Genomic DNA, 15,108 nt, shown 5'->3' with positions numbered 1-15,108 from the left:
ATGATTATTAGGGTCATATAGATACTTAAAAATCTTGTTTCTTCTAATACTAATAAATGAAGGACCCAAAAAACTTGGGCACCAAGAAAAATCATTTTAATTATTTTTATAAAAATATTGAAACTTTTTGTGATGAAAATGATTTTGTGCATAATTTCTTTACTCCTTGAACTCCTCAACAAAATGGGATAGTAAAGAGGAAAAATATATATCTTCAAGAGATAGCAAGAACAATGCTCATTGAGAACAACTTGCCTAGTTATTTTTAAGCTGAAATGGTAAGTACTGCATGTTATGTTATAAATAGAGTTATGCTAAGGTCTAAACTACATAAAACTCTCTATGAGCTTTGGAATGAAAAAAAGCCCAACATTGGTTACTTTCATGTATTTGGATGCAAATATTTTATTTTGAATGATAGGGATAATTTAGGCAAATTTGATGTAAAATCTCATGAATGTATCTTTTTCGTATATTCTACTAATAGTAAAACTTATAGAGTATTCAATAAAAAGATTTTGACTGTACAAGAATCTATGCATGTAGTATTTGATAAATCTAATTCTCTATCTTTAAGAAATCCGTTGATGAAGAAATAAGAGGTATAAATAACACGGAAAGTCTCAATTTTAACAAAGAGAATACAATAGAGGAAGTCCAACATGGAGACATTAGGAAAGATCATCAAAATTTAATACAAGATGCAACCAGAAAATAAAAATTTGTGAAAGATCATTCAGCGGAACAAATTTTAGGAGAACCTTTACGAGGTGTAAGTACTCGATCATCTCTTAAAAATATTTGTATTCATACTGCTTTTCTATCTTAGATTGAACCCAAAAATATTGACGAAGCACTTCTTAATGCATATTGGATTCTAGCTATTCAAAAAGAGCTGAATCAATATAAAAGAAATGATTTTGGACACTTGTTCCTAAACTCAAAAATCATACTATTATTGGAACAAAATGGTTTTTTAGAAACAAGAAAGATGAGTCCGGAGGCATTACTAGAATTAAGACTCGATTTGAAGCTCAAGGTTTTAATCAAGAATAATAAATCAATTATGATGAGACATATGCACCAGTCGTAAGATTAGAAGTTATTCGAATGCTACTTGCATATGCTTGTTATAAAGATTTCAAACTTTTTCAAATAGATGTTAAAAGTGTTTTCTTAAATGGTTTTATAAATGAGGGGGTATATGTTGAGCAACCTCCAGGTTTTGAAAATCATATTTCTTTAAATCATGTTTTCAAACTCACAAAAGCACTATATGGAATCAAACAAGCTCCTAGAGCTTGGTACAAGAGACTCAGTAGTTTCTTGATTGAAAAAGATCTTTTAAGAGGAAAAATCGACACAACTCTTTTAATTAAACATGAAAATGATGATATTCTTTTGATTCAGATTTATATTGATGATATAATATTTGGTGCTACTAATGAAAATATGTGCCAAGTTTTTGCTAAGAGTATGCAGGAAGAATTTGAAATGAGCATGATGGGAGAACTTACGTTATTTCTCAGATTGCAAATCAAGTAAGAAAAAAATGGAACATTCATCAATCAGTCAAAATATATTAAGGAATTACTCAAGAAGTTTGAGATTAAATGTGCTAAGGAAATTGAAACACTAATGAGCCCATCCACTAAATTTGATAATGATGAAATCGGTAAACTAGTTGACTCGAATGTATATCAAGGTATGATTGGTAGTTTATTTGACAGCCCGTAGATTATATATTATGTTCAGTGTATGCTCATGTGCATGCTTTCAATCATCTCTAAAAGAATCTCATTTGATTGCAGTTAAGAGCATTCTTAGATATCTTAGTGGTACAATTGACCTAGGGTTATGGTATCCTAAGCACACATCTTTCGGTCTAATCAGTTACACAGATGTAGATTATGCTGGTTGCAAAATTGATCGAAAAAACACTAGTGAAATATGTTATTTCTTAGGTCATGCAGTCATTTCATGGTTTAATAAAAAGAAAAATTCTATTACATTATCTACTGCTGAGGCAGACTATGTTGCTGTGGGTAGTTGTTGTGTTCAAGTTCTTTTCATGAAGCAACAATTTGAAGATTTTAAACTCATGTATAATCACATTCCAATCAAATGTGATAACACAAGTATTATAAATCTTTTAAAGAATCCAATACAACATTCTAGAACTAAGCATATTGAAATTAGATATCATTTTCTTCGAGATCATGTGTAGAAAGGCAATATAGTACTATAGTTCACAAGCACACACGATCAGTTAGTAGATATTTTCACAAAACCTTTGCCAAAAGATAGACTATTCATGATTAAAAGAGAAATAGGTATGATGCATGCTATAAATATCTCTTAAAAGATAGACCAGAGTCAATGAAAATAGAGAAAGATTTTTTTAATAAATACTTTTACATAAACTTGCAGTTCTTAGCCTTATGCTTGAGATGCTCATTCTCTTTGTATAATATCATGCCATCCCTATCCATGAGAACTGGCAAGCGAAATGAAGATTCTAATAGGGATTTCAACTGTTTATTCTTCTGCCGAAGGATACGTTCCCTTGTGTGAGACTCTTGAACAATTCGCTAAAGTACAACAATTTGTTCTTTAAACTTTTCAACCTCATGGATTCTGGCTTGTAGTCACTAGGAAAAAGCAAATATAGAGGATGAGTAGTGAGTCCTGAGACTCACCAAGTCGTAGATAGCATCGGAGTCTGGCTTTTTAGCCATATTATTATTTTTTAGCTGCAACATGGCTCCAATGGTAGTTGTAGAAAGGACATGAGATTGAGGTATAGAATACCTCATGGATGGATCTAGAGGAATATTAGAAGAATGAGCCATTGAAAAAGAATTGAAAGTTTAAAGCGAGAATGTTGAAGGAATGCAAATGAGTTATGAGATGAGAATAGGATTTGATGCAAATTTGATTAATTTTAAGACTGATTTTATAAAGATAGCATAAAGAACAAAACAAGCTATCATCTCTTCAAATCTTATTTAGTCAAAAAATACAAGATATGCTGGATCCATATTATCAAAAGTTATCTTGCTAAGCCAGTGAGATGAACAGCAGGCTGTCCCTATTTTTCTTGTAAATGATGAACCTCTTTTGTTATATGCCATTGTTGACCTTGTATCTGAACTCTTTCTCTTTCCAACTCCTCTATTTGTGGTTGCAGATGATGAGCAAACCAGTCTGCAAATTTTTTCAACTTTTTGTTTTCTTACTTTAGCCTTTTACTTTCTCTATCCTTATTAGTAAACTTCTGTCGTAACTCAGATATTTGGTTGTTAAGATGATCAACCTCACTCACCCTTGTCATTAACCTCCGAGACATGGTCGTAACAGAGACAGCATATTGAGCACTGAGCATTCTTGATTCTGCAACAATCTCATAATCATCTCTACCAGAAAAACGGATCTCTACTCCTATCATGGTATTGACGGCCTCATGAGAGTAGATTGGTGGTTGATGTGTAAAGAATTCTTGATTCAAGTCTGGAACATTAATGGAAGAGAATTGCTTGGCCATACTATCGTTATGGAAAAACAGAACCTAGGTCAAGGAACAATGTGATTTTTTTTTTTGTATCCGATGGGTGAAAATGATCATTTTCTTATAGAAACTCGGAGACCTCAATCCTGTTTGTCAACAACATCGGGCGATTTTTTAAATTTTCAGCCACACTAAATTTATAGAGTTAGGCCTCAAGGTTTTGCAGCACTTGTCGGGTCACGGGCGGCTCCAATTTTTCGATTATCTACAATTTTTACTAATACATTATTTTTTTCAGTCCATTTATTTGTTATGAATCCTTTTTAATGATACCAAAAGGGGAAAAATTTTTAGACTAGAACATTAACGTTATCTGAATTGCTAAAGTTGTTATATATGCTTAGAATTATATTTATACTTTTACTTAAAAAACTAACGCACGTTCTCAGGAGGAGCTTAAGTATTAATACAGATTTTAGATTCTACCAAATATTTGTTATCATCAAAAGGGAGAAGATTGTTGAACCTAAGATTTCAATATTCGTGTAATTATATATCTACACATGAATTTTAATAATAACAAATGAATTCAAAGAATAAAAGAGTCTCAATCTCAAGTTGTCTACACTATGGAGTCAAGCACATTAAGAAACCAAACATGAGTAAGAAGGGAACAAACTCACATTAAAACACAGAGTAATGTTGTACATCTCTTAAAAAATTTAAAATTAGGATTAAGGTTCAAAATTAATATTTTATCATAAAACATTAAAATACATTTCTCATATGTGCATGAATATTTTGAAAATTAAATTTAAAAATTTGAAAGATGAGTGATTGTCATCTTTCACATGTACATAACATGATTAAAAGTTTGAATTTTGAAAATATTAAAGATAATTGATTGTCATCTTTTAACATGTGCATGTTTTATTTGAATATTTTCAAAAGTGATTGATACTCTTTTTGACTTATGCAAAAGGTAGATGATTTTGTTCGAAAATTTTGAAAAGTAAATAATACTCATTTTGTCATATGCAAAAATTAAAAAGATTAGATTTAAAATTTTTGAAAAGTAAATGATTTTTTTTTTAACAATTGAAAAAGAAAAAACTTTTATTTGAATTTTTTGAAAAGTGAATGATATTGTCTTTAATAATTGAAAAAAAAAAATTTATTTGAATTTTTTGAAAAAGTGAATAATGTTGTCTTTGACATGTGAATCTTTTTAAATTTGAATATGAAGTCTCATATGCCTATAAATAGGTCATTTGAGAGTTTCAAATTTACAACACCAAGAGCATATGCATATCTTGCAAGTTTTGCAACATTCATTCAAAACTTTCAATCTCCATTCTCTAAGTATTGAGCTTTAATTCTTGTTTATTTTGAGAAAAATATAGTTTACGTTGTATTGTTCTTATTTCACTCATTGATGAGTGTTCTTTGATAACCTAACTACTATCAGCTCTTGTATCAATAAAAGGGTGTATATAACCCTTATTCGTGTAGAAAGTGTTCTACACAAGAAATAGTTTAATCATCACGTATAAGGTGATTGCAAGTGTAGAGGGTGTTCTACATGGATCATTTATAGCAGTGTTGGTCAAAGGTGTAATAGATTTTTATCTTCATCAGAAGAATGTTGAATAGTGAATTTGGAGATTCTCAAATGGTAGCTTGAGGCAAGGACGTAGGCAGTAGGGCAAAACCTCGTTAACATACTGAGTTTGCTTCTCTCTTACCCTTACTCTTTATATTTATTGCTATTTCATATTTTGTTTATATCTTATATTATGTATTTGATTTATGATTGTTAATTTTTTAAATACAATCCAATTCACCCTCATCTTGTGTCAGTCATCTAGGCAATACAATGTAAACTAAAGCTTGAATTAAGCACAAGGCAAGGAAATGTAAAAGCTGAAAATGTAGAAAGGAAAAGTAGGTCTTCGGAAGTCCTGAACTCTACAACCAAAGCCACCAATGAAGGCTCTCTCCTTCCATTTTCTCCCACTTTTCAGGTAACCAAAACATTGCATTTCTATGACTTGGACTTAAAGAGTTAAAAAATGGAGCTGGCGTGAAGGGTGTTGCCAAGCTGAAGCCTCTTTCCTTTCTTGGCAAGCTGAAGCCTAAACTTCCGAAAGTTAGTGCAGCATGACTCCAAACGAAATTTCCAATGACTCTCATGCCATGTCTTGTCAATCCCAATTGAGCAAAATTGCTATTTGTCTTTCATTTTTTCAAGACCCAAAGAGACCTAATATAAGTTTGAAATTGCAACACTTCTGTGTTCTGTAGGCTAGAGCTAGCATGCTTTCCGTTAGATGCAGGGGGCTTGCGTGAAGTGCTTCCCGTAACGTGAAGGAGTTGTTCCGTAATTTGCTTTTGACGCAAGCTATTCTGAATTGAAAGTGATGTAGCTTCCATTTAGGTTGAAGAGAGGCTATGGGGTCCACTTGAAGATAATTCCATGATTTACATGTTATGTTTTAAGGAGAAGAAGAGTCAAGCGGGTCCCCACTTTGAAGATAAGCATGCATGTAGTCAACTGCCTCTGCATATTTCTGTGTGATTTATTACATGTAGTGCTTTAGTTGAAGAAGAGTCAAGCGGCGGGTCCCCACTTTGAAGATAAACATGCATCCCTTTTCAAACAAGAAGTTGTGCTGCGTGCATCCAAAACTGTCCACGTTGAAGGCTTGTTGTCCGCATGTTTAAGAGAATTGTTTGGTGGCTCTTTACCCATGCCTTTCCGTAAATTGATTGAGGCGTGAGTGGTGTGATTAAATTCCATATGGAGTAGATGGGCATTTCCTAAGTGTGCTTTTCTGTAAAGCTTGAAAGTGCAGTGTGAGCTTTGAAGTTTCCACATGACCACCTGCATATATGCACAACAATTAACTTCTTCAATTTCATGTAATAAATTAATAAATTAAAGATTAAGATCATGAAATTAGATAGTTATCAATTGAGTTAGAATTGATTTATAGAGGCCCAACTCAGTCAATTACCAGTAAGAAAAGTGTGATTGACTCGAATTTAAATGCAAAATAATCACAATATTATAGCTCAATCAAAGCGTTAAAACAACTACTGATTGAGCACATGAATGTGTTTGCTTGGAGTCAGAAAGACATGCTAGGAATTGACAATGCCATTGTGGAACACATGCTATATATTGATCTAGTAGCAAAGAAAATACGACAAAAGAAGAGAACCTTCAACATGGAGAATTGCATAGCCATAGCTGAGGAGATTGATTAACTTTTAGCCACAAGATTCATAAAAAAAAATATACTACTCAGAGTGGCTCTCCAACGTGGTGTTGGTAAAGAAAGTTAACAGGAAGTGGAGAATTTCTGTCGATTTCATTGACCTAAATAAAACCTGCCCCAATGACAACTTCCCATTGCCACGGATAGACATTATTGTAGACGCCATGGCGGGACACAGAGTGCTGAGTTTTATGGATGCTTATTCAGGATACAATCAGATTTGCATGAACAAATCACATGAAGAAAAAAGGGCATTCATTATCGACATAGGTCTTTACTACTATCAAGTAATGCCCTTCGAGTTGAGAAATGCCGGGACAACTTATCAAAGGTTAGTCAATCTGATGTTTAAATAGCAAATTGGGAAGATTATGGAGATGTATGTTGAAGACTTACTGGTGAAAAGCAAAGAACCTGCCTAGCACTTGGTTGACCTAAGAGTCTTTCGTTGTGCTTTGCAAGTATAAAAAATAACTACACCCGACAAAGTGTGTTGTGCTTTTGACATGGATTCAAGAAAAATCTTAGGCTTCATCGTCTTTGATAGGGGCATCGAGAGAAACTAAAGATCGACACCATCTTGAATAAGAAGCTGCCCAAGAGCATCAATGACGCCCAATGACTGGCAGGCAGAGTAGTAGTTTTGAATAGGTTCATTTTAAGGTCCACAGACAAATGCATTCCTTTCTTCAAGGTTCTACAAAAGGTTCATTTGTGGAACGAGGAATGTGATCAGGCTTTTCAGGAATTGAAGCAGTACTTATCCAACCCACTACTATTGAAGCAACCTAATCAAGGAGACACCTTGTACGTATACTTGATGGTATCCCCCCACACCGTTTCCGCGGTCGTAGTTAAAGGAAAACAAGCAATGCAAGGGCCAATGTACTATACAAGCCGCGCATTGAGAGGTGTAAAAACCAGATATTTGCAAATGGAAATACTAGCATTTGCATTAGTGACAGCCGCCAGGAGATTGATGCCATATTTTAAAGCTCATCCTATGAAGGTGTTAACGGAACACCCCATTGGGAGAATACTGCAGAAACTAGACAACTCAGGTAGATTGGTTCCATGGCCAATGGAACTCAGCGAATTCGACGTCGAGTCCATACCTAGAAGTTTAGTGAAGGGACAAGCTTTGGCAAATTTCATCACTGAGTTCACTGGGTTCCCAATAGAAGCTAAAGTCACACCCCACCAACAACCCTAGCCAGTTTTTGTTGACGGACCCACTTGTCAAACTGAAGGAGGAATAGGGATCTACATCGTCAAAGAAAATCGGAAAGAGCACTATTACATGGCCACACTCACATTTAAAACCACTAATAACGAAGCTAAATACGAAACTTTGATAGCTGGACTCTTGATCGCCAAAGCTCTAGGTGCTATGGAAATTGAAGCAAAGCTGGATTCCCAAATTCTGGCAAACCAAGTCATCAGGCATACGCCAAAAAAGGGAAAAAGCTAAAAAAATACCTAAGTCGGGTGTTGGAGATCAATATCGAGAGAAGACAATAGTATAGCAGACAGAGTGGCCACCTCTGCAAGAGATGAAGTAAATCTCCCCTGGGATGTATACAAAAAGTGATAGAGATCTCAGCAATTGGAATACAAGTGAGCCAGCTAGAGTCTACAAGAATGGATGAAGACAATTTCTAAGTACTTGGACTTAGGCAAGCTCCCCGAGGAGAAAGAGGCAGTAAAGATAAAAAAGAGTGCAACACAATTTGTCAGAGTTGACAGAATCCTTTACGAAAAAAGGATTCGCTGCCCCCTTGCTAAGATGCCTCTCACCTGAGAATGCGTATTACATTCTAGTAGAGATATATGACAGTGTCTACGGGAACCGTTCTGGCGGGAAAGCTTTGGTGAGGAAAGCCCTTAGGGTGGGTTATTACTGGCCTAATAACCTTTGGGATGCCAAAAATTTGCGAAGAAGTGTACCAAATGCCAGATCTACGCCCCTGTCCCGCACTACGCCCCGGAGAAGTTATTTTCTATCACTGCCCCATGGTCATTCACCCAATGAGGAGTTGACTTAGTTGGACCTTTCCCACTAGGGAAGAGGGGGTAAAGCATACAGTCATTGCCGTAGACTATTTCACGAAATGGGCGGAGGCAAAACTTCTTGCTACTATAACGGCAAAAATTATCACTAAGTTTCTATGGAAGAATATTATCTATCGATTCAAAATCCCGCACAGTATAGTATCCGACAATGGGAAGCAGTTTGACTCAAAACATTACAAAGAGTGGTACAAAGAACTGAGAATACAAGCTAAGTACTCATCACCTAAGCACCCACAAACTAATGGGCAGGCAAAGGCGACAAACAAGTCTTTACTCTGGATTTATAAAAAAAAAAAAAAAAAAAAAAAAAAAAAAAAAAAAAAAACTAACTGATAGGAAAAGAGAGTGGTTAGAAGAGCTCCCGAGAGTGCTATGGGCATACAGAACAACCGTGAAGAACTTAACAAGAGAAACACCATTCACATTGGCTTTCGAGACTGAAGAAGTAGCCCTAGTGGAAATCAGTTTGCTTGCACACCGAACCCTCCATTTTAGCCAAATAGACAACAGCAAAGCATTGGAGGAGTACCTCGACCTCCTAGAAGAGAAAACAGAAAAAGCCGAGATCCAAAACATCCTCCACAAGAGAAGGACAGAGCGTTACTTCAACAGGAGAGTCAAGCCCAGTTCTTTTAAAAGAGGCGACTTGGTTCTCAAAGAAACATGAGTGACAACACAAGATGAAGGAAAGCTTAGACCACGTTGGGAAAGGTCGTATGTAGTAGTAGCTAACAATCGACTGGGGTCATACTGTCTCAAGGATAGCCAAGGAAAGGTGTTGCAACACCCTTGGAACGCTAAGCATATGAAGAAGTTTTACCTTTGATTCTTTTTTCCTATGTATTCAATAAAGCAAGACCAATAAAGGTGGCTAGTTGTTCAATTTGCATGCTTGTGACTCCCATACTTAGCTACCAAAGTCGAATCCAGAGATTTGTGATGCAGTCAAAGGGTGTAAAGATCAAAAGACTCCACGACCCCCATACTTAGCCACCAAAGCCAAGTTCAAAGGCTCATGATACAGCCAAAGGGCATGGAGGTCAAAAGACACAACACCATACTTAGCCACCAAAGTTGAGTCCAAAGACTCGCAGTGCAGCCAAAGAGTGTGGAGGTCAAAAGACCCTGCAACCCTCATACTTAACTACCAAAATCGAGTTTGAAGACTTGCGGTGCTGCAAAAGGGCATGGAGGTCCCTCCCTTGCTTAGACACCTAAGTTGAGTCCAACGACTCAAGGTGCAGCCAAAGGGCGTGGAAGTCAAAAGACCCCACAACCCCTTTTCTTATCCAGTGAGCGACGAGTATACAAGTCAATAATGTGGATTAAACCAAGTGCAAAGATCACAAAGTAAAGCCCAAAGAAAGCAACACATTAGCAGTGAAATATTACAACACATTAGTGCGAAATTGTCCAAAGCAGTTCCTAGAAATATTACATTACAATAGTTTAAAAATATTATCTACAAAAAAAGGTAGGAAAAATATTTAAGCAGGTGGAGCAATCAAAGGCTTTAAGGGCAACAGTGAGTGTAAGAAGGCATCGGGCATGGTTTTACGCCCTAAGGAGTCCGCAAACTAGCATGTAGCATCATCAGGTTTGAGGGCCTCAAGGTCCAAGCGCTTCAATTTAGTTCGAGGATGGGCCAGCAAGTGAGCTCGCAGGTGGGCCACGCCAGCCCCATACTCGTACCCAACGCCCCGATCCCTAACATTTCTGGTAGACACCAATTGTGGTATTAGACGGACCACCTCTCCTCTTGAAGCGGTCAATTCTGCTTCTAACTCCAACAACTGTTTCTTCTGCTCCTTTACCTTCTTGTCCAAATGTAGCATGGTTTGCTCATCTTATCTTGTTTGGCATCTATTTCCTCTCAATCCTCCTTGTAGGCAGCAAACCTGCTGCACAGATCTTCATAGGACCCTTCCTTCTACATAATTGAAGGCCAAATTGCCTTCGAGCTTTCCTTATGCGACGCCTTCGCCTCTGAAAGGTCAAGGTGAAGTCACCTACAATTTTCTTCAAAGGTAGCCAACACCTAGACAAACCATAGCATTGTTGCTCAGTGGAAGTCAATAGTTGTTGAGAGGATTCCAACTTTCCCTTGAAGTGAAATAGCTGAGTGTGCGAGCTGAATCACTCTTAAACTCTGCCAATTGCAAGGCAAAGTTGTGTCTGGCATTAAGGGACTTAGCCTGAAGCAACTTGCCGTGAAGCTTAGACGCTTCAACATGAATGAGTTAGAGGTCACCTTCCAAGGAGTGGATATGCCCATTAGCTTGATTGAGGTAGGATTCTACCTCAGTCTTCTCAGTTAGCAACTGAGTCATTTCTTGTTTGGTGAAAAATCCAAACATTCGCCCCTGGCATACCTCCAACTCTAAGTCGGCATGATCATTCACAATCCAAGCTGCCAAGTCCTTTATGCCCTACAAGGCACAATAGCACACTAAGGAATGGACCATACAAGTAAAGAAAGAAAATAATGATAATGGAACCAACAATGTCATATCGGAGACAAGAAATCTTTCAAGCGGCATGACATTTCCACCACGACCCCATCCTGAGGAAGGGAAGCAAAGTGAGAGGGTCCCTTGGCCCCTCCTACCGTGGCTCGTTGACCTTCCACCTGGGCCTTTCCTAGGGAATGTGTCAATGGTGTAGAAGAGGTATTAGCAACTTCTACCTCTGGCATAGAAGTGTCCTAGACCAAGGGGGTGACAAATACAAAAGTGTCATTGGGGCTTCCTTCCCTTCTGCTTCCATCTTCCTCATCTCCTCCTTCTACTTGATCCTCCCTTGACGACCCACCCCCCTCCCCAGGGGTCGAGGAATCCACATCACAACCAAAAGAAGAGGGGGAAGGGGAGAGAATGGAAACCATTTCGTTGTCTGTTGGTGGAGTTTCACCCCCAGAGATAGTCAAGGGTAAGGAACTTAGATTGGAGCCTTGGTCGCCGCCATCAATAGGGTGGAGACCTCAAACACCATGACCCCAGCCACACCCATTGAAAAGGTGTCCAATATGTCAGACGCAAATTCGTCGCTACTAAGAGTTGAGGCTAACAAGAGGAGAGGGGAACTCAAAGGTTGGTGTACCCATCAAGTCTAACGCCTTGGTGGGAAACTCAAAATCAAAGGCCATAACCAAGTTAACAAGGGCTTGGCCCATAAGCCCATCAATGTCGTCTAACCTGAGGGATGCGGGCCATGACATAGTCGTTGGAGAAACGAAGGGCGCCTCTTGCTCAACAGAGGGTGTCTCCCCCTCTAAAGTGGGGCGGACGCCAGTATCAACGGCCATATCTAGCCCTACGTCATCAACCACGCCCCCAACGTCTTCAGTTAGGTGGTTGGTTGGTGCCTCACCCTTAGTTTGGCGAAGGCGCTTCTCGGGAGCTTCAGAAGGCAGAAAGGTAGTGCCAAGTGAACCTTTCAAAGAAAGAAGGGGTATGACCCTATGAAGATTTGGTCACAGAATAGGAAGAACCATGGAAGGGATTTGGACAGAAGCTTGGTGGGAAATGTGGGAAGAACCACGGTGAGTCATTTGGTGTTTAGGTTGGAAGAAACAAAGTCGAGAGAGTGAGAGGTTGCGAGTCTTTTTGAAAGTCTAAGGGCAGGTTTGGCAAGTGGGATGAGACACAAAATTCTCATCTCATGATTATAACTTTTTCAAATTTCTACACAAAATATAATAAACAATTTAACTTTTTCAAATTCTAAAACAATAATAATATTAAAATATAATATTTTAAACTTTGGTCTAAAACCAAAAATTCTTATCTCACTATCCAAACCTACCCTAGAGTAGGAAGCTGAGGGAAAACGAAAGAACTCGAGAAAAGGAAATGGAAGAGGTAGGAAAAAGAAAGCAATGATGAAGGGTTCTTGGGAAGGCAAATAGTTGACAGCGTAATATGTAATCAATCTTGAATAGAAATGAAAATGAGGAATGAAAGCGCAGGAACGGTTATAGATGACCTGTGTCATGACCCTAACATGCCAAGGAGTTAAAATCTACAAAAGCGCTCACTCTAGCTAGTGTAGACCCCAGCAAGGTATGATCCCTGGGGTTGCCATCTGTCTCAAGCTAGCGGGGTGGAAGGGAAACCCAAGTTAGTGAGTTTCCCACATGCAAGCACGAAAGAAATTAGTGGGATAATTGGAAGGGATATTTATGGGCTTGGAGGAATAACCCTATATGCTAAAGGGCCCAAGTTTGAGACACCAGGAGTTGAACTACGAGCCTAAGGATTGGTCTCGGTCTCGATGATACGTGCTATAGATAATTTGAGTAAAAAACATTCCGACTGATCAGGGAGGTGATTACTCCACTTAATACGGAGGGTCTTCAAGATAATCTTTAGAAATTAGTTGTTATCACTCTCATCACACTCCTATAAATAATATCAATAGGTAACGCATTTGATACATTCATTCACACACTTATATTGAGACCACTTCTCTCTAACTTAAGCATCGAAGTTCCACTGGGCACCTCGTGCCGCCTCTCATTTCGTTAAAGGTTATTCATGCTGTTAGTGATGTGAAACATGTCTTTAACACGCCGCATATCCAGTATCCTGTTTCTAAGCTGGAACGAAAGCTCTCCAATTAAATGTATGTATATAGAGATGCAATAGCCAGGAATGTTTTATACTTTTAAACAATTGTTTTGTTTTTTATAGGGGGGGGGGGGGGGTATAAACACATATATACAATAAATAACTAGGAAAAGAGAATCATTTAGCCATACCTGTAAGTTCTGGAGTGTGCTGAGCTAGTGGTCTCCTAACAACAGTAGATGCAGCAGATTTATATATATATATATATATATATGGATTTTGCTACACAACCTCCCAACATCCCAAAACTCCACCTTTTTTCAAATTTTTAATATTTTTTTTTGAATTTATTCTTTTTAAATTAATTTAATTATTTTATTCATTATTTATATATTAAATATTTGATAAAAGATAAAATAATAAAAATTAAAAAAAAGGTGGGGTGTTGGGGTGTTGGGAGGTTGTGAAGATTTTTTCTATATATATATATATTTATATATAAGTTGGTTTCTGGCAGTTGGCCTATTAGTAGCATGCTCATCTTCTTTGAAGGTAGATGGAAGACCCGGTAGATGTGGTGGTCTCATAATTAGGGGAGGCCCTGGAGGACCATACGACCTTGGCATTAGCAAATGCGTAACTGTAGGGGGCCAAGGCTGGCAAGTCTAGGACCAGCTAATAGAAGCCGCATATCTGGAAGAGGTAGCAGTGGGGGGATGACTAGATATTCCTAGTGGTAATACATCATGCTGTAAAGTTGTGAGCGGTCCAGGTACTGGAGGTTGTTGCCTTGGAGGGGGGGAGGTGGAACCAATTTTGAGAGATCCTTGGCTGCTGAAAAATTATTGGTGTCAGCATCAGATGATGCACCTTCGGTCTGTTACTTGACTTCATTGGCAGCCCAAGTGGGGGGAGGAGGAGGAAGCATGGTACGCACCTATAACGGAGATATTAAAGCTACTTAGTGCAAACTTGGAATAGCAGTACAAAACCATCAGGTTTTAGATTGCCAACCAAATATGTACCTTTTTGGGCATAAAAACCCTATTAAGCTACCCTGTACATTAATATTCAAAATCTCACAAGAACATGCCTACTTAGCTAGGTGTGGATCCATCTCATTTTTTAAAATCTTATGCATTTCAAGATAAGACGGCATTGTAGGAAGAACGAAGATGAGCTTACCTGCTTGCTCCTTGAAAGTCAAACCATCAAACAATGCAGGTTGTTTTATCTCCTTTTCACCTCCACTAACACCAAGTGGAGGTGGTTGGGCAGACAATTGGAGTGGGGGAGACGAAGGTAATCCACATTTTTCTCTTTCGGTGGGGGGCCAGATGGCAGCGGCAGCAGAGGTGGTGCAGGCAATGGCATAACCAAATTTGCTGCAACAGGCCTTGGCAGCATTGGAGGTGGAGGTGGTAGAGGTAAATATGTGGGTTTAATAGCGCCATTCCTATAGTTGATGTTGCCAGTATCCAGCAAAGAGGGAGGTGGTTGTGGTGGAGGTGGAGGAAGTGCATCCTCCACATCATCTTCTGACTCTATCTTTGATGAAGAAGCATAAGTACTAGAGGAAGAAGACAAGGGAATTCTATGCCCTGCAGTTCAAATTCAACAGTAGAGAGAGAGAGAGAGAGAGTAAACAAAAAATATCTTTTTTAATATTCATTTGAGG

This window comes from Carya illinoinensis, chromosome 12 (assembly GCF_018687715.1).
Source record: "Carya illinoinensis cultivar Pawnee chromosome 12, C.illinoinensisPawnee_v1, whole genome shotgun sequence".
Lineage (NCBI taxonomy): Eukaryota > Viridiplantae > Streptophyta > Magnoliopsida > Fagales > Juglandaceae > Carya > Carya illinoinensis.
This window is presented reverse-complemented; position numbering follows the sequence as displayed.